Raw genomic sequence first — 27,697 nt, 5'->3', positions numbered from 1 at the left:
CCACTTGATCATGGTGTATGATACTTTTAATGTGCTGTTGGATTCTGTTTGCTAGTATTTTTCTTTAAACATCTTTATTGGACTATAATTGCTTTACAATGGTGTGTTAGTTTCTGCTGTATAACAAAGTGAATTAGCTATATGTACACATATATCCCCACATACCCTCCCTCTTCCGTCTCCCTTTCACCCTCCCTATCCCTCCCCTCTAGGTGGTCACAAAGCACCGAGCTGATTTCCCTGTGCCATGTGGCTGCTTCCCACTAGCTATCTCTTTTACATTTAGTAGTGTATATATGTCCATGCCAGTCTCTCACTTCATCCCAGCTTATGCTTCCCCCTCCCCGTGTCCTCAAGTCCATTCTCTACGTCTGCATCTTTATTCCTGTCCTGCCCCTAGGTTCTTCACAACCACTTTTTTTCTTAGATTCCATATATATTTGTTAGCATATGGCATTTGTTTTTCTCCTTCTGACTTACTTCACTCTGTATGACAGTCTCTAGGTCCATCCACCTCACTACAAATAATTCAATTTCCTTTCTTTTAATGGCTGAGTAATATTCCATTGTATATATGTGCCACATCTTTATCCATTCATCTGTCAATGGACACTTAGGTTGCTTCCATGTCCTGGCTATTGTAAATAGAGCTGCAATGCACATTGTGGTACATGACTCTTTTTGAAATATGCTTTTCTCAGGGTATATGCCCAGTAGTGGGATTGCTGGGTTGTATGGCAGTTTTATTTTTAGTTTTTTAAGGGACCTCCATACTCTTCTCCATAGTGGCTGTATCAATTTACATTCCCACCAATAGTGCAAGAGAGTTCCCTTTTCACCACACCCTCTCCAGCATTTATTGTTTGTTGATTTTTTTATGATGGCCATTCTGATGGGTGTGAGGTGATACCTCATTGTAGTTTTGATTTACATTTCTCTAATGATTAGTGATATTGAGCATCCTTTCATGAGTTTGTTAGCAATCTGTATATCTTCTTTGGAGAAATGTCTATTTAGGTCTTCTGCCCATTTTTGGATTGGGTTGTTTGGTTTTTTGTTTTTTGTTTTTAATTTTTTGATTTAGTTTTATTTATATTTTATACAGCAGGTTCTTATTAGTTATCTCTTTTATACATATTAGTGTATATATGTCAATCCCAATCTCCCAATTAATCACACCACCACCACCCCACCACCACCACTTTCCCCCCTTGGTGTCCATACGTTTATTCTCTACATCTCTGTCTCTATTTCTGCTCTGCAAACCAGTTCATCTGTACCATTTTTCTAGGTTCCACAAATATGCATTAATATACAATATTTGTTCTTCTCTTTCTGACTTACTTCACTCTGTATGACAGTCTCTAGTCCATCCACGTCTCTACAAGTGACCCAATTTCATTCCTTTTTATGGCTGAGTAATATTTCATTGTATATATGTACCACATCTTCTTTATCCATTCGTCTGTCAATGGACATTTAGGTTGCTTCCATGACCTGGCTGTTGTAAATAGTGCTGCAGTGAACATTGGGGTGCATTGTCTTTTTGAATTATGGTTTTCTCAGGGTATATGCCCTGTAGTGGGATTGCTGGGTCATATGGTAGTTCTATTTTTAATTTTTTTAAGGAACCTCCATACTGTTCTCCATAGTGGCTGTATCAATTTACATTCCCACCAACAGTGTAAAAGGGTTCCCTTTTCTCTACACCCTCTCCAGCATTTGTTGTTTGTAGATTTTCTGATGATGCCCATCCTAACTGGTGTGAGGTGATACCTCATTGTAGTTTTGATTTGCATTTCTCTAATAATTAGTGATGTTGAGCAGCCTTTCTTTTCATGTGCGTCTTGGCCATCTGTATGTCTTCTTTGGAGAAATGTCTATTTAGGTCTTCTTCTCATTTTTGGATTGGGTTGTTTGTTTTTTTGATATTGAGCTGCATGAGCTGTTTATATATTTTGGAGTTTAATCCTTTGTCCGTTGATTCGTTTGCAAATATTTTCTGCCATTCTGAGGGTTGTCTTTTTGTCTTGTTTGTAGTTTCCTTTGCTTTGCAAAAGCTTTTAAGTTTCATTAGGTCCCATTTGTTTATTTTTGTTTTTATTTCCATTACTCTAGGAGGTGGATCAAAAAAGATCTTGCTGTGATTTATGTCAAAGAGTGTTCTTCCTATGTTTTCCTCTAAGAGTTTTATAGTGTTCAGTCTTACATTTAGGTCTCTAATCCATTTTGAGTTTATTTTTATGTATGGTGTTAGGGAGTGTTCTAATTTCATTCTTTTACATGTAGCTGTCCAGTTTTCCCAGCACCACTTATTGAAGAGACTGTCTTTTCTCTATTGTGTATCCTTGCCTCCATTGTCATAGATTAGTTGACCATAGGTGCATGGGTTTATGTCTGGGATTTTCATCCTGTTCCATTGATCTATATTTCTGGTTTTGTGCCAGTACCATATAGTCTTGATGTCTGTAGCTTTGTAGTATAGTCTGAAGTCAGGGAGTCTAATTCCTCCCGCTCTATTTTTCTCCCCTCAACACTGCTTTGGCTATTTGGGGTCCTTTGTGTCTCCATACAAATTTTAAGATTTTTGGTTCTAGTTCTGTAAAAAATGCCATTGGTAGTTTGATAGGGATTGCATTGAATCTGTAAATTGCTTTGGGTAGTATAGTCATTTTCACAATATTGCTTCTTCCAATCCAAGAACATGGTATACCTCTCCATCTGTTTATGTCATCTTTGATTTCTTTCATCAGTGTCTTATAGTTTTCTGCATACATTTCTTTTACCTTCTTAGGTAGGTTTATTCCTAGGTATTTTATTCTTTTTGTTGCAATGGTGAATGGGATTATTTCTTTAATTTCTCTTTCTGATTTTTCATCATTAGTGTATAGGAATGCAAGAGATATCTGTGCATTAATTTTGTATCCTGCAACTCTACCAAATTCATTGATTAGCTCTAGCAGTTTTACTTCTTATTTTCCAATTTGGATTCCTTTTATTTCTTTTTCCTCTCTGATTGCTGTGGCTATTTGGGGTCTTTTGTGGTTCCATATAAATTTTAGGATTTTAAAATTCTATTTCTGTGAAAAATGTCATTGAAATTTTGATAGGGATTGCACTGAACACTCATAAACTGTTGGTGTTAAGGTAAATTGGTGCAGTCACTATGAAAACAGTCTAAAGATTCCTCAAAAAATTAATAATAGAACTACCGTATGATTCAGCTATTTCACTTCTGGGCATTTATCCAGAGAATATCAAAACACTAATCTGAAAAAAATATATGCACCCCTCTGTTCATTGCAGCATTATTTACAATAGCCAAGATATTGAAACAACCTAAATGCCCATCAATGAATGAAAGGATAAAGAATGTGTGTGACACACACACACTGGACTACTACTCAGTCATGAAAAATGTGAAATCTTGCCATTTGTGACAACATGGGTGGATCTAGAGGGTATTATGCTAAGTGGAATAAGTCAGACAGAGAAAGTCAAATACCATATGATCTCACTTAGTTGTGGAATATAAAAAACAAACATATAAATAAAATACTGCATAAATAAAACTGAATTAAAAAAAAGAAATAAGTGAACAAACCAAACCAAACAAAAACAAACACATAGGTACAGAGAACATAGTACATGTTATCAGAAGGGAAAAAATGGAATGGGTGGAGGACGAAATGAGTTAAGAAGATCAACCCTATGGTGATGGAGGAAACTAAGCTTTTGGTGGTGAGCATGCTGTAGTGTATATAGAAGTCGAAATATAATGTTGTACACATGAAACTTATATAATGTTATAAACCAATGTTACCTCAATAAATGAAAAAAAAAACCCCACACAGTTCAAGCATCTCCTCCTCTGGAAAGTCTTCTTTAAAGCTGTGATATTGTAATTTACAATAAGAAATATGTATTTGGTCTTTGTCCCCATTTCTGGCAAAGAGCTCCTAATACCCTTGGAATTTCCTGCATGATGAGAGCAATAAAGGTGCCTTTTGTCATGTTAATGAGGTGACTTTTAAAATTGATGTATAGTTGATTTACAATATTATATTAGTTTCAGATGTATAGCCTAGTGATTCAGCATTTCTACAGCTTATATATACTCCATTAAAAATTATTACAAGATAACAGCTATACTTCCCTGTGCTATCCTTGTTGTTTATCTATTTTATATTGGGTTGGCCAAAAAGTTCGTTTGGTTTTAAGCAAAAATAAAAGACACATTTTTCATTTTCACCAAGAACTTTATTGAAGAACGTATTCATTAACCGAACGAACTTTTTGGCCAACCCAATACACAGTGGTTTGTATCTCTTAACCCCCTACTCCTAACCTGCCCCTCCCCCCTTCCCTCTCACCTTTGGTAACCACTCTTTTGTTTTCCATATCGTTGAGTCTGTTTCTCTTTCGCATATACATTCATTTATATATTTGTTTAGATTTTACATATAAGTGATATGATTTCACATATAAGTGATATCATACAGTATTTGTCTTTCTCTGTCTTATTTCACTAAGCATAATATTCTCTAGGTCCACCCACGTTGCTGCAAATGGCAGAATAATACACCATGATCGAGTTGGATTGATTTCTGTGTAAATGCTCCCAGAAGCCCTGACAGAGATAAGCAAATGGAAGGAGAACATTGGGGCCATTACTCCCAAGGACACACAGCTGCCAATGCCAAGAACCCCAGCACACACACACACACCCCTGCTGAATGGCACTAAGTTATCCACATAATATAATAATTCATTATCATTATTTCCACCCTATAAGCTTCTGGGTTGGAAGGAGCTAGCTTCCTAGAACCCAGGGGAGGAGAAGAGTCTGTGATAAGATAGGGCCATCCCAGCCCCCCTCATACTGACTGGCTGAACCCCTAATAAGAAGGCACATATCCTAAAGAGAGGTGGCCTTACGCACAGCCTGAATCCTTTGGGGACTTCAACTAGAAGAAGCAAGAAGTTGCCTCCTCCTCTTGCCCCAAGGGTGAGCAGGGATTCAGCTCCATAGCGGCAAGGGCTCTGAGTGAGGGTCCACATCCAGTTCTGTTGTGACCCGACTTCTCTGGGGCCTTCTGTTCTATCCTAAGCAGGCTGCTTCTTTCTCAGGGTCCAGGTTAAGGTGCTTTCTGCACTTAGAGCTCAGTAGAGGGGAGGGGACCTCTCAGATGCAGGTAGCACTCATCTGCTATCAGGTCCCACTGAGCTAAGCGCTCAAACATGCAAACTTAGCACTCGAAAATGAATACAAGGAAAGTGCAATAGGGATGCAGCGACCTGCAGGTCCAGAATTTATTGTCTCCTGGGGCTTCTTGGTGTTATTATCTTTAGTCACTGGTTCTGAATGGCTCCAGAGGGTCACAGGCCTGTGCTGGGTGCTTTCCATATGCCTTCTTTGTTAGTCAGTGAAATTATTTCCATTTTACAGATGGACAAACTGAGGCACAGAGTGGCAACACTTTCCAAGGTAATGTAGCTAATGAAGGGCAACGCTGATGACTGGGTCTATGTTTTTTGGACTCCCCATCCCACTGCCGGTTGCTGCCGGGAGTACCTCTTCGTTTGGTTGCATCCACCCTGCCAGGTCCCAGATACCAGAGGCCTGGTCCTTCCTCCCCAGCAGGCAAATTGCAGGCTCTCTCACCCCTAGAGCTGAGGAGCCAGCCTTGCTTATAAGTAGCAGGGGTGCAATCAGACATAAATGGCTTCCTTTGAGGTGGTGGTTGAGGGCAGGACCTCCAGACTCCGGGGGATCTTGCAGGAGTTTGCTCTTGATAACTCAGGGGATGATGACTAGCCTACAAAGCTTAGGGACTCAAGGTTTAAAAAAAAAGAAACGACCCTAGAGCTACACTGCTTCTTAACAATAATGATAGGTTTGATCTCTTTCTTCTAGAGTCTGTCAATCTGGCTTTTTCTTGTTCTTCTTTCATTTGTTTCATTCAGCAAACCTAAAATATTAGGTAAATACATCTATTGTGATTACCCTATCACAATATTCATTAAATAAACACATGTATGGAAATATGTTCTTAGGATTCTGAATATTTAACCAGAAAAAAACATGGAGTTTTGTTACACATTTTAAATGTCAATTCTTATTTTTGTAAGATTAATACATTTATATTTCTATTAAATTTCTAACATACTTTTATCAAAAAAAAGGATGAGGAGGATGGAATAAAAAAATAAAAAGCAAAAATGAAACTGACTGTGACGATGAGGGTAATAAATCTAGGAAGCAGGGAGTCTCAGACAACTCAGAACAGATCCTGAAACAGGAATGCAGCCAGAATTCAGAATTCCTGCTCATCCACCCAGGGGAAAGCTGCCCACCCTCACGGCCCAGCACACCACGGAAGGCAGAGGCTCATTCCTTGTAAACTGAGTGATGCTGGAAGGAGACAAAGCCCAGGGCTTTTCCTTCATCCAGCTGGGTTTCTCCCCAGCATGGGGGGCTGTGAACGGCCTGGGTTGTAGGCTCAGGCATGGTTGCTGCTGGCAATTGTGTTTCTAAGAGACAGTTCCTACACTGTCGGTGGGAATATAAATGGGTACAGCCACTATGGAGAACAGTATGGAGGTTCCTTAAACAACTGAAAATAGAGCTACTATGTGATCCAGCAATCCCACTCCTGGGCATATATCCAGAGAAAACCATACTTCAGAAAGATACCTGCGCCCCAATGTTGACTGCAGCACTATTTATTGACACAATAGCCAGGACATGGAAACAACCTAAATGTCCATCGACAGAGGAATGGATAAAGATGTGGGGCTTCCCTGGTGGTGCAGTGGTTGAGAATCCGCCTGCCAATGCAGGGGACACGGGTTCGAGCCCTGGTCTGGGAAGATCCCACATGCCGCAGAGCAACTAGGCCCGTGAGCCACAACTACTGAGCCTGCGCATCCGGAGCCTGTGCTCTGCAACAAGAGAGGCCGCGATAGTGAGAGGCCCGTGCACCGCGATGAAGAGTGGCCCCCGCTCGCCGCAACTAGAGAAAGCCCTCGCATAGAAACGAAGACCCAACACAGCCAAAAATAAATAAATAAATAAATTTATTTATTTAAAAAAAAAAAGATGTGGTACATATATACTATGGAATATTACTCAGCCATGAAAAGAATGAAATAATGCCATTTGCAGCAACATGGATGGACCTAGAGATTGTCATACTGAGTGAATAAGTGAGACAGAGAAAGACAAATATCATATGATATCGCTTGTACATGGAATCTAAAAAAAATGGTACAAATAAACTTATTTACAAAACAGAAATAGAGTCATAGGTGTAGTAAACAAACTTATGGTTACCAAGGGGGAAAGGGGGGGAGGGATAAATTGGGAGATTGGGATTGACATATACACACTACTATATATAAAATAGATAACTAATAAAGACCTACTGTATAGCACAGGAAACTCTACTCAATACTCTGTAATGACCTATATGGGAAAAGAATCTACAATAGAGTGGATATATGTATATGTATAACTGACTCACTTTGCTGTACACCTGAAACTAACACAACATTTTAAATCAACTATACTCCAATAAAAATTTTAAAAAAGACAGTTCTTTGTCCCTGAAGCATCCTCCAAGGTTCATGCCCCAGATGAGCCATATTCTCAGAGACAGGCTGTGAAGAAGACAGGGACTCAAAAAATAGGCTGGACATTGTCCCCAAGAATGTCCCCAAAAGGAGAAGCTGGACCCATGACAGGATTGGGGACAGAGCCCTGGCTGAAGTGGGGGGGCATGTGGGTACCACTTGACACAAACCCAAGGGCTCTTCCAGAGGGCCCTGTGAGGATGGAGTGGGGTACAGAGGGAGAGGGGGCAAAGCTGGATGCTTCTCTAAGAGCCTCAGGAGGGTTGAGGACTGAGTTCGTCCTGGGGCTCTCAGAGGAGGTTGCAGCTGTCAGAAAAGATGTTTTGCTTGTCTTCATGCCAGTGCTGGCCACCTGAGCTTGGGTTTTACTTTGGACAGTTCAGATGAACTAGCATCCCCTCAGGTTATCAGGGCATCTGTCATGACTGGGGAATGAGGCTGCAGACCAGTAGTCTCCTCCTCCTTTATTCACGCAATGAATATTTACTGCATACCTACTATGTTCCAGGTACTGGGACAGGCTGCCTTACACATAACTGGTCATAGGGTACAATGTATTTCTCATTATGGATCCCAGTCTAAAAAGTCTGCTAGATGCTCCTGCCTCAGCTCCTCCTCTGCTATCCAGCTCTGCCTGGCTTCCTTCCCAATCCCATCTCTTCTCTCATCACTGGGGTCACTGGGAAGGTGGCGGGGTCTGAGTTCACAAGGGAGCTGGTGTCAGTATCACTGGGGATTTACAGAGCCAGGCTGCCTGGAATAGAAGCCCAGCTCTACCACGGACCAGTGACTTGACCTTAGGCAAGTCACATAACTAACAGCGCCTCGGTTTCGGTTTCCTTATCTGCAACGTGGAAATGATAATGGTATGTACTTCATCAGGTCGCTAAGACTATTAAATGAATTAATCTATGCAAAGGGCTTAAAACAGTGTCCGGCACACGACAGTGTTCTCGATTGTTGTATGAATATGATTTGTCAAAATTCACCAAAGACTGAACTTTATGTGAATTAAAATTTAAAAATACAAAATAAAATAAAATAAAATAAAAATAATATTATTACAACTCATTTTAGCATAGCACTTAGCACAATATTATTATTATTATTATTATTATTATTATTATTATTATTATTATTATTACTACTAGAGGGAGGAGGTAACTTGGATCAGAGTTACTCTTAGGGAGTGGGTCAGAATCAGAGAAAGTGGGGACCAGGATAAGAATCAATGACGGGGAGCAGGGGTCAGATTCACTGTATGTTGGAGAGTCACAAAGCTGGACGCCCAAAGGACAGCTGTCCCAGAACAGCCCTTGTAAGGGGCAGCGTGGTCCAATGGAGGCAGATGAGACTGGGCAGTGTGGGATGAGAGGTCCAGAGAGGGTGGGGGACAGCCAGGCAGGATGCCCCACTGCAATGTCTGTTCCCTTGACTGTTGTGAGGCCCGGCTCCACGCAGGTATGGGGTCAGACGAGCTGGGGCAGCTCCTTGGGCATCTCCTCCCAGGCAGGGACCCAGCAGGGGGGTGCAGGGAGGGGGCGCCCAGCCCAGGACAGCAGGGGAAATGCCAAGCCCATCCCCACCTGCAGGAGGGGCCTCCGATAATGGGCATAGTCCACTGTTCCTACCCTGCCCTGCTGGCCCATCCTGCACCCACAAGGGACTGCTGGTGGGGGTGGTCCTTTGGGGGTTTCAGCACCAACCGTTCCCCAGGGCAGAAGTCCTATCTGCCCTGGAAGGAAAGACTTAAGGGCTCTTCTTCCCACCTGAGAAAAGTGAGGGCATGCTGCCAGGAGAGAAAGAGGAGGACCCCCTGCAAGAAAAATAGAGCTCGCTCTCTCTCTCTCTCTTTCTCACACACACACACAGACACACACACACACGCATGCACTCTCCCACATACTTGTGCACACATACAAATTCAGTAACACACACACACACACACACACACACACACAAATGCACGCACACACACAGCTGGAACTCAAGTCCTGGAGTCCTGGATTTCATCCTGGTTCTGCCCCAGCTCACTTCATGGATCCTCAGTTTCCCCATCTTTAAAGCAGAAATAACATCAGAGCACATCTATCCCCGTGTTGCACTGGGTTTCACTGGGATGTGTTAGTCATGGACCCACAGCAACAGCATCCTCCCCCTTCAAGTCTTTGCTTCTCAGGGAGGCTTCCCCCAACCCCGCCCCACTGAAAAGAGCAACCCGTCCCCTAACACACTCCAGCACCCCAGATTCTCTGTCCCAAATTTTTCTCCTTATCACCTTCTTAATACTTAAATACCTAATTTACTTACTATTGTTATGGGTTATGGTCTGTCTCCCCCTGCTAGAATATCAGCTCAGCAAGGGTCTTTCTCTTGCTCACAGCTGGCCTGGCATTTGCCTCCCGCAGCTCTGGGCTTATGATGCATTAAGGCCCCTGGGCACAGCTCTGAGCCCTGAGCAGGAGCAGGAAGATGAGGAAGCGGGCTGGTACCTGTGCCCAGAAGCCAGACCTGGATAGTGGGATGCAGAATGTGGTGTTTGGAGTCAGACACACTGGGTTTGAAGCCCAGATCTACCCTGGTCACACGAGGAACCTTCTTCTTTGAGCTTCTGTCCCCTCACCTCTGAAATGGGGATGGCCATTCACATCACTCTGGAACTTTGGGTCCCCCTGAAGGCGGGAGGGGCTCATTTACCTGCTCACCTGGGGCAACCTTGGGAGCATCAAGTGACCAGAAGGACAACCTAGGTATAAAGAAGCCCAGGGCTGCCCTGCCTGCCTGGGTCCAGCACCTCCCTTTTGGGGGAGGCTACACAGTAACTGGAAAGGAAGGCGACTCTATTGCTTGTGATCGGGAGAAAACATGAGCAAATCTTTCCTCTTTTCCTGGAGCTGAGTCACAGGTGGTGAATGATTCTGGAATATTGGCCAGAGCAGGTTACACTCTGGAACCCACCTCTCAGCTCCAGATACCCTCCACGCACACACCTACTCCCTGCAATGCCCTGTCCCTTGATAATCTCCCTCCCTGGACCTCGGATATCTCAGCCAAGCCTGGACTGGGGCGATGACTGTTGTCCAGGGACCCAGGAAGGGGCTCAACAGCACAGCAAGATCTTCATGCTGTCAGGGCCCTGCTGGGAGGGGCAATGGAGAACAGCTATCTCCCCTGGGCGAGGTACTCAAGGGCCAGGAAACAGCCAGGAGAGGAGAAATCCTCCTCAACCCTCAGTCTCTTCCCAGGCAGAGGGTAAAGGTCAGGACTTAGGAATCATCTAAAAATGGGTGTTCAGATCCCTGCTGTGTGACTTTAAACAAAAGGCTCAACCTCTCTGAGCCTCAGTTTCCTCTTCTGTAAAATGGGAGGCAATATGCCCGTATTCTCACCCACACAAGCTCAATCCAGATAACGCAGGTAAAAGCCCTGGCACATACATCTCCATATCCCCTCCCCCTTGCGTCTCCCTCCCACTTTCCCTATCCCACCGCTCTAGGTGGTCACAAAGCACCAAGCTGATCTCCTTGTGCTATGCAGCTGCTTCCCACTAGCTATCTATTTTACATTTGGTAGTGTGTATATATATATATATATATATATATATATATATATAGCTGATTCACTTTGTTACACAGCAGAAACTAACAGAACATTGTAAAGCAATTATAGTCTAATAACAATGTTAAAAAAAAAAAAAGCCCTGGCACATAGTAGGCACGCAATACAAAATGATGATTATTGCAGTCCTCTGGGATCTTGGGGTGTTTCAGCCGCAGGGGCAAAGAGGGAAAAAGCACAGGATGCAGATGTGGATGAAGATGCACCAGATGGGGTCCACGGTGGAGGGAAAGGTGAGTGGGGAATGGATCGCCCCCAGCTCTGGCATTTTTTAAATTACTCTTTGGGGAGATAGCAGCTCAGAGAGGTTAGGTGTCAAGCCCAAGGACACACAGCCTGTCAGCACTGGATTTAGATTTCTTTTCATCTCTGCCCAGGGATTAAGGGAGTCTTTCCCAGCGTTAAAGTCAAGAGTCCTGCAGGGTGTCTGAATTGATATTCCAGGGGGATCCCTGCCCTGACAGGTGTCCTGTTTACTGTGGAATTGATGGGGTATTGGGGAGGAGTGTCAACCCTTAGTCCAGGCAACCAGCTCTCACTGGGGCAGGAGCAAGAGTCTGCTCAGTTCAAACAGCCCTCAGCATCAGACTCTGAGGGAGCCTTGGGGTCAAAAGCAGTTAAACAGCCTCTGTTTATGGTGACGTGCTTTGGGGACAGCTCAGGGGGACACGCCCCATCAGAGGTGGTGGAATTGTCTGATACACACCCGCCCACAATTCAGGCCATTGTGTGGGTGCCTTACAACGGCGTCCAACCGCAAAGCTCTTCCAGGGGCAAGAGCTGGCCTGGGTGACTCAGGGCTGGGGGGCTGGGGTGCCCTCTCCACCTGCTTCAGGAGCTGCAGCGAGGCCTGAGTGGGTGAGGAGGCGGCCCCCCTACTCCGGGTGGCTCCTGGGCTGCCAGTGTCCAGGGCCTGAGGTCCTCAGGATGGGGAAGCAGGATGACCCCACCATCACTCTCCTTCAGGCCTTAGTGGCTTCCGTTTCCCAGACAAGCATTGAGGACAGTCCTTTCTCCTGGGAGGAGTAAACGAACAGATATTTAAGCACCTGGCACAGAGTAGATGCCCGTTCTCAGGTTATCTTGGACACCAGAGTGGTTTGGCTGGAAAGCCCTGACTTCCTGCCCAAGGAGGCAGCTGGAGTAAAACGGTCCGGGAGTCTAGGCAGCCCTGGAGCCCCACGTGGAGGATCTTGGACCTTCTTTCCATAGGGGAGAGAGCCCAACACCAAGCTGGACTCCCAGCTTTTCCTGAGGCCAGTGGGTTTCTCTGGTTAGCCAGACCCAAGCTGATCCCCCAGATGACCAACAGGCCTGCAAAGTCCCCCTTGAGAGCCAAGAACATACCTCCCCGAACCCTCACAGTCTGCCTTTCTGCTCCCACCCCTCCCCTCAGCATCCCCCCCTTCAAGCAGCCCAAATGCGCTCACATCACATTGAACGACCCAAACACACCTTGCACCTTCCTGCCTCCTGGCCTCTGCCCACCCAGTTCTCCCTGCCAGGAGTGCCCTTTTTCTTCTTCCGCTAATTGCACCTGTAGAAATCCCTGCCAACCGAACACCACCCTGCAGTTTAGGCAAACCCTCACCTCCAGAACCCCTAAGGTGGCAAAGCTCCTGCTCAGCCTTGTACCAAGAGAGCCTGGGCACCACTCTGCCTCGCCCACCAGCCTGGAGCTCCTGCAAGCCTGGGGCTGTGACTTGCTCATTTCCCACCTGAGAGCTGAGCACAGGTACTGGGATCAGAGGTGTCAATAAAAAACAGAAAAAAAACAAACAAACCCAGATAGATAACCAATAAGGACCTACTGTATAGCACAGGGAACTCTACTCAATATTCTGTGATAAACTATATGAGAAAAGAATCTAAAAACGAATGAATGTATATGTATAACTGAATCACTTTGCTGTACACCTGAACTAACACAACATTGTAAATCAACTATACTCCAATAAAAAACAAAAAACAACCCACCCAAACCCTAGGGAATGAAGGTGTAAGTGAGCCAGCGAAAGAAGAGGTGCCTGGGTATCTCTGATCCAGCAATATTTAATTCACGATGCAGCCACTGTGTGAAGTCTCCCCAGTCAGTTTGGAAAACGTAGCCTCACCTGGCTGGCTGTGATGGAAGCCTTTGCTGAAAAGCAAAAGCCCTTGTGGCTGCCCCTGTGGGGGCCTTGGGAAGCTGACGCGCCTGTCACATCTGCCCCTCTTTTCCAGGAATCTGTCCGACTCCTCCGCTGGCCCCAGCTCAGCCCGGCTTACCTGGCCCGCAGGTGAGGAGGAGGGTCACGGTCAGAGCCACCAGCTGCCCTCGCCGAGGGCGCCCCAGGTGTGCAGGGCTTTCCCTGCCCATGCTCCTGCCCACCCACCCGGGGAGTGCTCCTCACACCCCGAACGAGTCCCAGTGACTGAACCCAGCCCAGTCGAGCCAGCCGGGCTCCTGGGAGGGCGTTGAGGACACGCCTTGCTGAGCTTCCCGAGAGGGGCAGGGCCTGCCCTAGGGGGAAGCAGTGGCTCGGTGGCTGGCAAAGGTCAGCTGGCATTATTCAGTGCCCTCGTGGCGACTAACGCCTGCCAACTGATACCCTTTGTGAAGAGGGGCACAGGGGATGCCCACCCACCAGACTCAGCCTGGCTCCCGAAAAGCCTGTTGCCAGACCAAGAGACGCCCCCCTACCCCACCCCACCCCCTGCCCCCCACCCAAGGGTCCGGCTGGCCTTACAGGTGAACAGGAGGCTGACCATAGATCTGTCCTAATCTTTCAAGTCCCCTGGGTTCTACCTGACAACTTCCTGCTCAGGGCCTGGCACCACCAGGCCGAGCTGGGTGGACCCTCCCTGGGGGAGGCGCGGCTGGCTCCCAGGGTTTTGGAATGTGCGGGAGTGGGAGACTGCATTCCCACGTGGGAACTCCCTGGCTGCCAGGGAAGCAGAGGGCCGGGGTTGTTGTCCGCTTGGGGAGCCCCTCAGGGCCCCCCTGTGCCCCCCCTGTACCCCTCCAGGCCCCACGTGGCCAGCATGGGGGCTGCAGTGCTCACTCCCCAGCCGAGCCCTTCGGCGGCCCCAGGGGCAGAGAAGAGCAGGAGGGGCTGGCATGGGATTCTGCCTCCTCCTTGACAAGGCTGCAGCCTCCAGGGATTCTCGTCACCCCAGGCCTGGGCTGTTACAACAGCTGCCCTTCTCCCCCACCGTCTGCCAAACAGATTTTGCCAGGGCGATCCTCCTTAGGTACGTGATCCCCAGTGTCCCCCATGCTCCTCCCTCATCCAGGCGCTCAGGAGACCCTCACCCTCCCTCCTGGTCCACCTCTCAAGCCTCTAACAGCCAGACAGGTGGGTTTATCTTTTCATCCAGGGGACGGCACACGCAGGTGTGAAGGTGGCAGGCAGTGGCCACCCCACGAAACCTCACATCTCTCCTGCATCTGGTACCCAGAGCCAAACTCCATGGACCTGTAGCCAAGCTGAGCTTATCAGAACACCCACCCACCCTCCTGCCCCCCGGTCCTTCATGCTCAATGTGATGTCCTGCTAACCTGCTCTCCACCCTTCTTGCCCGGATGCCATTCACTCGCTCTCAGCATAGACACACTCTGCTGAGCCCCTGCTACACTTCAGGAATGCAGCCTGGCCAAGATGGACAAATGATCAAGGTGGGGTGGCAGAAGCGTAGAAGTCGGTGGGAGACACCAGTCCCAGACTGGGAACGGGCAGGGGATCAGGAAAGGCTTCCTGGAGGAGGTGCCACGTACACCAAGTCCTGAAGGATAAGCTGAAGCCAGCTGGGCCAGGGGAGGTGGGGAGTGGAGAAAGGAGTGTTCCAGGGAAAAGACACAGTGTTAGCAAAGACTGGAGGCAGCAGGAAGCAGGAAGTAGAGTCTGGCTTTTGTCCAAACCCCCTCCCTTGGTTGTCTACCCGGGCACCTCCTCCCTTCCTTAAGGAAACAATCAGAAACAGAGGCCAAGCTAGAGGGTCCAGTGGGAGATCACGGTGGTCAGCTCCCCGCACCTCACAGAGGGGAAAATTGGGCACCCAAAAAGTACCAGGACCAGCAAGATCAGTGACAGAGCTGGGACCAGACCCCAGATCCTTGGACTCTCCGAACTCTGCCTGTTTAAGCGATTTAAATCCTCTGTCTCTCCAGGACAGGACAACGAGCACCCCCGAACACCATCAGAGAGGCCTCAGCGTCCAGGAGCTGCCCTGCTCTTACAACAGGTGCACAGGGGTTTATGGGTTTAGGTTCACAATAGGTAATAACAACTACTGTTTATTGAACACCTACTATGCGCTGGGCATGGCTTCCAGTCATCCCCATGACCCTGAAGCTAGGTTTTACCCTCACAGTGGTTCTATAAGGTGGTTGCTACTCATTGCCCCATTGCACAGATGAGAATGCCGAGGCTTAGGGATTTGCCCAAAGTCACTCATCTAGCACATAGCAGAACTAGGATTTGAACTCTGTTTTGATCGAGAACAGTGTTTCTCACCTAAGGGTTATTTCCCCCACCCCCCAGAGGACATTTGGCAGTGTCTAGAGTCATTTTTGGTTGTCATGAGGGGAAGGGGTGCTGCTACTGGCATCTAGTGGATAGAGAACAGGGATGTTGGTGAATATCCTACAGTGCAAAAGACAAACCCACTTGACAATGAATTATCCAGCCCCAAATGTCAATACTGACACTGATAAAAAACAAAAACAAACAAACAACCCCCCCCCAAAAAAACCAAACTGGTCTAAAGCCACACTGTTGTCCAGTGGAACTTTCTGGATAATGTTCATGTTCTATATCTGTGCCATCCAACAGGGCCACCCACCATGAGCCACACGTGGCCACTGAGCACTTGAAATGTGGCTGGTGTGACTGAGGAACTGAATTTTTTATTTTGTTTAATCTGAATTTTAAAAAAAAACAATCCTCAGTTCAGTTATTAGAAAATTTATGAGTAGGCTTGGAACAGCTTAAGCATGTGAATGTACTTTTTCTTTTTTTAAATTTATTTTATTGAAGTATAGTTGATTTACAATGTTGTGTTAATATCTACTGTACAGCAAAGTGATTCAGCTATACATATATATACATTCTTTTTCATATTCTTTTCCATTACGGTTTATCCCAGGATGTTGAATATAGTCCCCTGTGCTAAACAGTAGGACCTTGTTGTTTATCCACTCTATAAATAATAGTTTGCATCTGCTAATCCCAAACTCCCGATCCTTCCCTCCCCCACTCCCCTTCCCACTTGGTAACCACAAGTCTGTTCTCTATATCTGTGAGTCTGTTGTTTTTTGGTAGATAAGTTCATTTGTGTCATACTTTAGATTCCACATATAAGCGATATCATATGATACTTGTCTTTTTCTGGCTTAACTTCACTTAGTATGATAATCTATCTCTAGGTCTACCCATGTTGCTGCAAATAACATTATTTCATTCTTTTTTACAGCTGAGTAATATTCCATTGTATATATGTACCACATCTTCTTTATCCATTCATCTGTCAATGGACATTTAGGTTGTTTCCATGTCTTGGCTATTGTGAATAGTGCTGCAATGAATATTGGGGTGCATGTATCTTTTCAAAGTATGGTTTTCTACAGATATATGCCCAGGAGTGGGGTTGCTGGATCATGTGTTAGCTTTATTTTTAGTTTTTAAAGGAACCTCAGTACTGTTCTCCATAGGGGCTGCACCAATATACATTCCCACCAACAGTGTAGGAGGGTTCCCTTTTCTCCACACCCTCTCCAGCATTTGTTATTTGTAGACATTTTAATGATGGCCATTCTAACCAGTGTGAGGTGGTACCTCATTGTAGTTTTGATTTGCATTTGTCTAATAATTAGCAGATGTACTTTTTCTACTGGAGTTTTATGAAATCTAAATACAGATCAAGAGTTCAGATTAAAAATCTAGCGTCTGAAATGAGATGCTCTATAAAGTTTAAAATGCATACCGGATTTAGAAGATGTAGTATGAGAAAATAATGTAAAATATCTCCTTAGTCATTTTATACTAGTTACTTATTGAAATGATAACTATTTGGATATACTGGTTAAATAAAATAGATGATGAAAATGAACAGCACCAGTGTCTTTTTACTCTTTTAATGTGGCTACTGGAAAATCTCCAATTACGTATGTGACTTGGGTTCTTGGGTTCTCTTTCTACTGGATAACACTGGTCTGGGATCTGAGTGCTCCCCACTATAAATAATGTTAATTATTTAAGATATTATTATTATTATTTAATTATTTAATCTTAGTCATCTTAACTATAAATACCTTTGCCTCTCTTTGTTCTGTCTCCCCCAGCTTGGCAGTTCCTGCACCGATGACAAGGATGGGGTGGGATCCATATTCCCTTCTCTACCCTTGACGATGCTGAGCTACGTCAGCAGGACCACTTGGGAACGGGGGAAGATGAGGGCAGGTCTCTGGATGCTCTTCTCTCAGAGGTCTGCCTGCCCTTCTGTGGGGACATGGAGCGAACAGCAGGGTCAGAGAAGGAGCAAAGCAACCTCTGGCTTCTGCTGGACCCAGAATGACCCTGTGGCCTGAGCCAGCCTTGCTTTCCGATGGCATTGCTGGGGGAAGAAGGGAAAGGTCAGGGCAGGGCTGTTGCCTGAGCAAGACAGAAGGCTGAGGATACTGCCTGGGCAGAAAGGGAGAGAGAAGCTAGCGGTAGAGGCACAATCAGAGAAACAGGAGGAGTAACCCACACAGTCGGTCGTCACTGAACCTGCAGGAGGAGTGGGTGTTGAGGGCAAGGGAGAGACTACCATACACATGTCATATAAAAGGCAGAGGTAGGGACTCCCCTGGTGGTTCAGTGGTGAAGACTCCACGCTTCCACTACAGGTGGCACGAGTTCGATCCCTGGTTGGGGAACTAAGATCCTGCATGCGCGCAACCAAAAAAAAAAAAAAAAAAGCAGAGGTAGAAGAAGCTCAGGAGAAGCTATCAGAGATTCTTGAGACAGTTGTTTCCATGCAGGAAAATGGGCAAGGCCAGGTTGTCAGGCTTAGAAGTCCAGAGGGTATGAGACTGGTGCTAGGGGTAGCCTGGGTTCAAATCCTTGTCACTCCACAGCAGTGATAATGACTACAATAATAATAATGTTTACTGACCACCTACTGTATGCCAGCCATTACGGAAACAGGAAGAAGTGTGCCAGGAGCTAAGGGCACTGACATTTAATCACAGCATTAACAAGCAGCATTTATTCAATGTTTTCTCTGAGCTCCTTCCTTTACAGGCTTTAATGGCTCATTTGGTTCTATGAGGTGGTGCATTCATCAACCCATTTCACAGAGAAAGAAACTGAGGTGCAAAGAAGCTCTATAATCACACAAGACTGCAGTGAGGCAGCTTATGTTTCCATTCATAATATGTTCAAGAACAGGCAAGACTAACAGATGGGAATGAAAGCCAATGATGTGCTGGGGATGGGGACATTGGAAAAGGAGCATGAGGGAAACTTCTAGAGCAGCAGTTCTCAATCAGGGACAGTTATGCTCCCCGGGGACATTTGGCACTGTCTGGGGACATTCTGAGCTGTACAAACTGAGAAGTGCCCTCAAAGAAGACATACAGACAGCCAACAGGTACATGAAAAGGTGCTGAACGTCACTAATCATCAGGAAATGCAAATCAAAACCATAAGGAGATGTTGCTTCAACCTCTTAGGATGGGTATCACCGAAAAGACAAGAGATAGTTCATAGCAGCACTATTCACGATAGCCAAGACATGGAAACAACCTAGATGTCCATCGACAGATGAATGCATAAAGAAGATGTGGTACATATATACAATGGATATTACTCAGCCATAAAAAGAATGAAATAATGCCATTTGCAGCAACATGGATGGACCTAGAGATTATCAGACTAAGTGAAGTAAACCAGACAAAGGCAAATATCATATGACATCGCTTATGTGTGGAATCTAATAAAAAAGATACAAATGAACTTATTTACAAAACAGAAAGAGACTCACAGACATAGAAAACAAACTTATAGTTACCAAGGGGGAAAGGAGGGGGGGAGGGATAAATTAGGAGGTTGATTAACATATACACTACTATATGTAAAACAGATAACCAACAAGGACCTACTGTATAGCACAGGGAACTATACTCAATATTTGTAATAACCTATAAGGGAAAAGACTCTGAAAAAGAATATATATATATATATATATGCACAACTGAATCACTGTTCTGTATATCTGAAACTAACATGATATTGTAAATCAACTATACTTCAATAAAAAAAGTAAAGAAAAACAGTGTTTAGCACCTTAAAATAATCATATATATATGATTATTTAGCACCTTAAAATAATCATATACACACACATATATATGTACATATAAATTGCTATAAAAAAAGAAAAGACGAGATAACAAATGCTAGTGAGGATGTGGAGAAAAGGGAATCCTCATGCACTGTTGGTGAAATGTAAATTGGTGCAGCCCCTACAGTTAAAAATTTTTAAATAGAACTACCATATGATCCAGCAATCCCACTTCTGGGTATTTATCCAAAGGAAATAAAATCTTGATCTCAAAGAGATATCTGCACCTCCACGTCATTGCAGCATTATTTATAATAGCCAAGACATGGAAACAACCTAAGTGTCTATCAATGGATGAATGGATAAAGAAAGCATCTCACACACACACACACACACACACACACTGGAATATCATTTAGCCATAAATAGGAGAAAATCTTGTCATTTGCAACAACAAGGATGCACCTGAAGGGTATTATGCTAAGTGAAATAAGCCAGGCAGAGAAATACAAGTACTGTATGATTTCACATGTGGAATCTAAACAAACCATACTCAGTAATACAGAGAACAGATTGGTGGTTGCCAGAGGTGGGGAGTGGGGGAGGGAGGGGTGCAGGAAATGGGTGAAGGTAGTCAAAACGCAAAAACTTCCAGGGAACAAAAAAACAAGTAAGAGGTGTGGTGTGGGTGCTACTGGCATCTAGTGGGTGTTGGCTGGGGTCGAGGTCAACATCCTACAATACACAAGACAGCCCCTCCCAACAAAGGATCATCCCACGCCAAACATCAGTACTGTGATGGCTTGAGAAACCATGTTCTAGAGGAAAGGAATGTTCTATACCTTGGGCGGTGTGGAGGTTACATGTAAGTAAAAATTCATTGAGTCATCCACTTATGACCAGGGCATTGTACACTTTAGTGGGTAGATGTTATACCTCAACAAAAAGTTTTTTTTAATTAAATTTTTTTTTAATTTAATTTTTATTTTATATTGGAGTACAGTTGATTTACAATGCTGTGTTAGTTTCAAGTGTACAGCGAAATGATTCAGTTATACCTATACCTATTCTTTTTCAGATTCTTTTCCCTTATAGGGTATTACAGAATCTTGAGTAGAGTTCCCTGTGCTATACAGTAGGTCCTTGTTGATCATCTGTTTTATATATAGTAGTGTGTATACGTTAATCCCAAATTCCTAATTTATCCCTCCCCCGGACCTTTCTCCCCTTTGATAACCATAAGTGTGTTTCGAAGTCTGTGAGTCTGTCTCTGTTTTGTAAATAAGTTCATTTGTATCATTTTTTTTTTTAGATTTCCCATATAAGTGATATCATATAATATTTAGAAATTTTTAAATGTAATTGGCAGAGGGCCGTGCTGAACTGAGGCCTGTCTGAATAATATTGGGCTAGCCAAAAAGTTTGTTCAGGTTTTTCCATTACATCGCATGGAAAAACCTGAACGAACTTTTGGGCCAGCCTATAGTTTTTCACCTGAACAATGAGGACACGTTGCTCATTGGCTCCCTGCCTCCCTTCTTGCTCTGCTCTGAATCATTCTCCACAGCGCATCTGTTCAGACTCTCCAATGTCCTCCTCATACCACACATGGAATAAAATCTAAATTCCTCACCAAGACCTCCACAGCCCTCGGGTCTGGCTCCAGCCACCTCTCAGTCTTTTATTCCTTCTCCTCTCCCCTCTCTCTCTGATCTACCACACTGGTCTCTTTGCTGGAAGTTGCACATGTGAGGGCTTTGCAACCTCAGGGCCTTTGCACATGCTGTTCCCTCTGTGCCTGACTCGCCTCACGACAATTTCTTTTCACGCTTCAGGCCCACCTCAGGGCCTTTGCACCTGCTCTTACCTCTGCCTGACTCTACACAACTGGCACCTTCCCATCCCTCAAGCCTCCATTGAGATATCACCTCGCCAGAGAAGTCTGCCTTCACCACCCCCCCAAACTGTCCTGCCTTATCCATCATGTGCCACTTCATCATCCTCTTTTTATATGACCCTCCTGCCCAAGCCAATTTTCTAAATTGTATCATCTATTTGTTCACTTGCTTATTGTCTCCATTTCCCCCTGGGGGGCAGGTCTGGGTCTTAGTCATGGCTCTATCCCCCATGAATGACACACAATGCGCCCTCAAATACTTGTTGAATAAAAAAATAAAGTCCTAGGATTTCCTCAGTGGAGTTGAGAAGGGCACCCTGTTCTATTTACTTTAGCTCTATGAGGGCTTAGCAGCCTTGGGAAATCAGCCTTCTGGGGGTGCGCTATGTGAAACCCTGTCCTGGACCCTTCCTTTCCGTCCTCGGAAACTTCTACGTCATTCTTGACCCTCTGCCCCCAACCCCACCTGAGTTCAAGCCTTCGTCATCTCTGACTTTTTGAAACGGCCTCTTTACGCATCCTCTGCCTCCACCCACCCAGAATGACCTTCCAAAAATGCAAAACTGTCCATGCCCCGCCCCTGGTCTGAATTCTTCTGTGCCTTCTCATTGCCCTCACGATCAAGTCCAAAAGTCCCCAGCCTGGCTCTTAAGGCTCATCTTGATATGGGACCAGCCCCGCCCCCGCCCCCGCCCCCGCGCATTCGCCTGAGCGCAGTTTCCCCGTAAACCAGGGATTCAGCACCGCCAGAGCATCTTGCCACGCCCACAACACTGGGCATGATCTCTCCCCTCCAAGCCTTTGCCCGGGCTGTTCCCTCTGTCAGGACTGCTCTCCCTCTCTTCACCTGACACATTCCTTCAAAGGCTTTGTTTACAGGTCCTGTGACTCATGAAGGGCCCTCGCCCTCACCTCCGCCTCCCACAGACAGCATGCTTACCTCCCGTCCCGGTTTCCAGAGTACTCTGTAACTTCCTCCGTGAAAGAGCTTGACCACACGATCACACATCTGGGTTTGGATCTCTTACAGTCCCTAGATTTGTGAATACCACAGAGGGTACCTGACACGCAGGAGGTGTGCAAAAAAATAATAATAAAGGAGTTTCCTGACCGATTCATTTACTTACTTACCAGTCACCAGGCACCAAGCTCTGTGCATAAAGAGGTGAATGAAACAGACACACTGCACCTCCTCTGTGGTTTCTGTGCCTCTTTGATACTTCATCCCCCTTCTGATCTTGGTGTGTAGTTATTTATATATGGTGTGCAGGACCCCTTGATGGAGCCCAAGCTGATTCAGTCTCAAATCCAGACACATCTGGGTAATGCTGGAGGATGGATGGATTGGAAGATTTGAGGTCTATTGATATCAGGGTTTCTTCATTTTGACACTATTGATGTTTGGAGCCAGATAATCCTTTGCTGGGGGCCGGGGTGGGGGCGGGGAAGAGGCCATCCTGTGCATTGTAGGGTGTTTAGCAGAATCCCTGACCTCTACCTACAAAATGCCAGTAGCACCTCCCAAGTGGTGACAACCTAAATGCCACCAGATATTGCCAACTGTCATCTGGGAGCAAAATCACTCTTAATTGAAAAACCTAATTGATTTATATTAATATCAAAGAATCTACCCCAAAGACAAAATCCAGTTAGCAAGAAGAAAAGTGGCTCCAAGTGCAGCCCAGTGGTTAAAAGCTTAGAATTCATATGAAAATTCATTGAGCTATCCACTTAGGATTTGTGGACTTTACTGGGTATACATTATACTTCCATATAAAAGAATAAAAGGGAGGGTAATATGTTATATCTCTGTGGGGTGAGGTTGGTGATATTTTACAGCTCAAGAGAAATTTGGGTTACACCGAAGTAGGCGTTTGTCCAAAGTTAGCAAATTACACCTGAGATCTGTGCATTTCACTTAACCTAAATTTGTTCTCAAAAGATAAAAATCTATATACAAATATTGAATTCTAGTTAACTCTCTGCGTGATGAACTACTTAGAGGGGGATGGTACTGATAATGCAACTTCTTTGGAAGCATCAAAATTAAGATGCTTAGATACGACAGATAGAGGGATGAAGGGATGGATGGATCGATCGATTGATGAGTGGATGATGGATGGATGGATGGATAGACAGATGTGTGATAAAGCAAGTACGGCAAAATATGAAAGTAGAATCTAGGTGGTGGGTACATGAGAGTCCACAGCAACATTCTTTCAACTTTGCTGTATGTTTGAAATTTTTCATAAGAAGGTATTGGAAAACAATGCCTTGGGCCATGCATGTTTTTGCGCCTAAGTTCTAATTCCTTAAAAAAAGGAAAAGATAATAGTCTATATGGATTTGGGGTCAGATTCACCTCTGACCAGGCTGTGCCCTTTCTTCCTCTGGACCTGCTTTTCCTCCCATCAGCTTGGGGCTGTGATTTATTAAGGCAGGGTTATAGGCGCAAGTCCTGGAGTCAGACACACAGGGCTCAATCATGGCTCCACCACTTTGCAAGCGTGCAGCCTTGGACAATGACCTTACGTTCTGTGCATCTCAAACTGGACAGTGGCGTTTGCAACGACATGGATGGACCTAAAGATTTATCATACTAAGTGAAGGAAGCCAGACAAAGACAAATATCACATGATATCGATTATATGGAATCTAAAAAAAGAAAAAGATACAAATGAGCTTATTTACAAAACAGAAAGAGACTCATAGACATAGAAAATGAATTTATGGTGACCAAAGGGGAAAGGGGGGAGGGATAAATTAGGAGTTTGGGATTAACATATATACACTACTATATATAAAATAATCAACAAGGACCTGCTGTATAGTACAGGGAACTATACTCAATATAATAACCTATATTATATTTGTAATAACCTGTAAGGGAAAAGAATCTGGAAAAGAAGATATATATATCTGGATCACTGTGCTGTACACCTGAGACTAACATGACATTGTAAATCAACTATACTTCAATAAAAACGAAGAATCATGGGGGAGGAAAAAAAAACTGGACATTGGAAGTACCTGTTTTGCAACATTGCCATGGGGGCTGAAATGAAAAACCTCGTACCCATGTAGCAAAGCTAGTGGTGACAAGAGGTGGCAATAAGCATGCTTATCTGGGAGTTTCTGTGAGACACCTCCTGCAATCGACCTGGGGGAGAACTTGAGAGACTTCAGAAAAATGGAAGAGGATGGTAGGGCAGGGCCAAGCCAAGGAAATATTTTCTTGCAATTATTTGCAATAAATAAATAATAAAATCTCTTCATTTTCATTCCTCCAGGTGATACAGCCTGAGAAATAGGAATTCCAAAGGCACATCTGCTCTTCCTCACTTGCAGATCTTGAAAGCAGGATTAAGATGTCTTCCAGGGAATTCCTTGGTGGTTCAGTGGTTAGGACTCCAGGCTTCCATTGCAGGGGGCATGAGTTCGATCCCTGGTTGGGGAACTAAGATCCCGCATGCTGTGCAGCGTGACCAAAAAAAAAAAAAAAAAAGACACCTTCTAGGACTTGCCATGGGGTCTCCAGCCCTCAGCTTAACGGTCTATTTTACTTAGTAAGTCCCTTTACCCATATTTTCTGAATTATGTGAAAGTGGAGGCAAAGATGATTGAAGTTTCGAGTGTGGGTGACTCTGAGGGCAGAAGCCTCGTGTTATGGGTTAAATTGTGTCCCCCCCTCCAAAGATGCTAAAGTCCTAACCCCCAGTACCTGTGCATGGGATTTTGGATTTTATTTGGAAATAGGTTCTTTCCAGATGATCAAGTTAAAATGAGGTCATGAGGGTGGGCCCTAATCCAATATGACTGTGTCCTTATAAAAGGGGGAAATTTGGACACAGAGACTGACATGCACAGGGAGAAGGCCATGTGAAGATGAAGGCAGAGATCAGGGTGACACATCTATAACACAAGGGTTGCCAAAGATTGCCAGCAAACCACCATAAGCAGGGAGAGAGGAGTGAAACAGACTCTGTCTCCACCACAGCCTTCAAATAGAACCAACCCTGACAACACATTGATCGTGGACTTCTATCTTCCAGAACTCTGAGATAATCCATTTCTGTCATTGAAGCTACCCAGCTTGTGATGTTTTGTGACAGCATCCCTAGGAAATGAATACCCCTGTATATAGCAACAAGGAAGCCAGCCATGGGGCAGGACGAGAAAGGGCAACGACTCAATTCAAACTAACAAGTTGTTTCCAGGGGCTGCCACACGCCTGGTGCTGTGCTAGGTATGAGGATGTAGCAGTGAGCAAGAGTCACAGCCCCTGCCCTTAGGGGGCTTTAGAGTGACCCGAAGGAGGCAGGCAGTAAGGAATAGCACGCATGCCATTGTGACTTCAGGTGATTTACAAGGTGGGGATTTAATCTAATCTGGGGACTTGGTGAAACTGGGGGTGGGGTGGGGGGAAGGAGGGGGTGGTGTGGAGACGTGAAGGGTGAGTAATACCAGACAAAGGGAGAGCAGAGGAGCATTTAGACAGATGGGATGACATACCAAAGCCCAAAGACTTGAGTGACCTGGGGCAGAAGTTTCCTTTCATGGGAAGAGAGACCTAGAAAGAATCTAGAGAGCCAGGTGGCGGGGGCCAAGGCAGTGGACCCGGATGTGGTTGGCAAAATCATGGTCTCTCAGAGATGTCCATGTCCACGTCCACACCCGCAGAACGTGCAAATGTGACTCTACATGGCAAAAGGGACTTTGAAGATGTGATTGAGTTAAGGATCTCGAGATGGAGAGATTATCTTGGATTACCCAGGTGGCTCAAAGTCATCACGAGGGTCCTTGTAAGAGGGAAGCGTGAGGGTCAGAGTCAGAGAAGGAGATGTGAGGAGGGAAGCAGAGGTCGGAGAGTCAGAGAGAGATTTGAAGATGATACACTGCTTTTTTTTTTTTAAGATTTTTTTTTTTTAATGTGGACCATTTTTAAAGTCTTTATTGAATTTGTTACAATATTGCTTCTGGGTTTTTTTTTTTTATGTTTTGGGTTTTTTGGCCTTGAGGCATGTAGGATCCCAGTTCCCCAACCAGGGATCAAACCCACACCCCCTGCATTGGAAGACGAAGTGTTAACCACTGGACCACCAGGAAAGTCCCTACACTGCTGGTTTTGAAGATAGAGGTAGGAGCCATGAGCCAAGGAATGTGAACAACTTTCTTGAAGCTGGAAAAAGCAAGGAACAGGTTCTCGCTGAGGGTCTCCAGAAGGAATGCAGCCCTGCTGACACCTTGATGTTAACCCAGGGAGACCCATTTTCAGACATCTGACTTCCCAAACTGTAAGAAAATAAAATGGTTTTGTTTCAATCAAAAAATGGGTGGAAGACCTAAATAGACATTTCTCCAAAGAAGACATACAGATGGCCAACAAACACATGAAAAGATGCTGAATATCACTAATTATTAGAGAAATGCAAATCAAAACGACAATGAGGTATCACCTCACAACTGTCAGAATGGCCATCATCAAAAAATCTACAAGGAGAGGGTGTGGAGAAAAGGGAACCCTCTTGCACTGTTGGTGGGAATGTAAATTCATACAGCCACTTTGGAGAACAGTATGGAGGTTCCTTAAAAAACTGAAAATAGAACTACCATATGACACAGCGATCCCACTACTGGGCATATACCCGGAGAAAACCATAATTCAAAAAGATACACGTACCACAATGTTCTTTGCAGCACTATTTACAATAGCCAGGTCATGGAAGCAACCTAAATGTTCATCGACAGATGATGAATAGATAAAGAAGATGTGGTACATATATACAATGGAATATTAGTCAGTCATAAAAAGGAACAAAACTGGGGCATTTGTAGTGATGTGGATGAACTTAGAGCCTGTCATACAGAGTGAAGTAAGTCAGAAAGAGAAAAACAAATATTGTATATTAACACATATATATGGAATCTAGAAAAATGGTACTTATGAACCTATTTGCAGGGTAGGAAAAGAGACACAGATGTAGAGAATGGACTTGTGGACACAGGGTGGGAATGGGAGGGTGGGACGAATTGAGAGAGTAGCACTGACATATATATACTACCACATTTAAAATACGTAGCTAGTGGGAAGCTGCAGTATAGCACAGGGAGCTCAGCTCGGTGCTCTGTGATGTCCTAAAGGGGTGGGATGGGGCGGGGGTCAGAGGGAGGCTCAGGGGGGAGGGGATATATGTATACATATAGCTGATTCACTTTGTTCTGCAGCAGAAACTAACACAA

The 27,697-nt window shown here is 44.9% G+C and overlaps 1 long non-coding RNA gene across 1 annotated transcript; it reads left to right on the top strand.

Annotated features, from left to right (window-relative positions):
• Positions 1–14,600: 14,600 nt before the first annotated feature.
• On the top strand, positions 14,601–25,843 carry LOC103005260 (uncharacterized). Its single transcript, XR_450656.2, has 3 exons — positions 14,601–14,911; positions 15,404–15,477; positions 24,748–25,843. It is a non-coding gene; the product is annotated as an uncharacterized LOC103005260 (long non-coding RNA).
• The last annotated feature ends 1,854 nt before the right edge of the window (positions 25,844–27,697 follow it).

This window comes from Balaenoptera acutorostrata, chromosome 2, assembly GCF_949987535.1.
Source record: "Balaenoptera acutorostrata chromosome 2, mBalAcu1.1, whole genome shotgun sequence".
Lineage (NCBI taxonomy): Eukaryota > Metazoa > Chordata > Mammalia > Artiodactyla > Balaenopteridae > Balaenoptera > Balaenoptera acutorostrata.
Note: the sequence above shows the minus strand (reverse complement) of the source record. Positions and strands in the feature narration are given on the sequence as shown.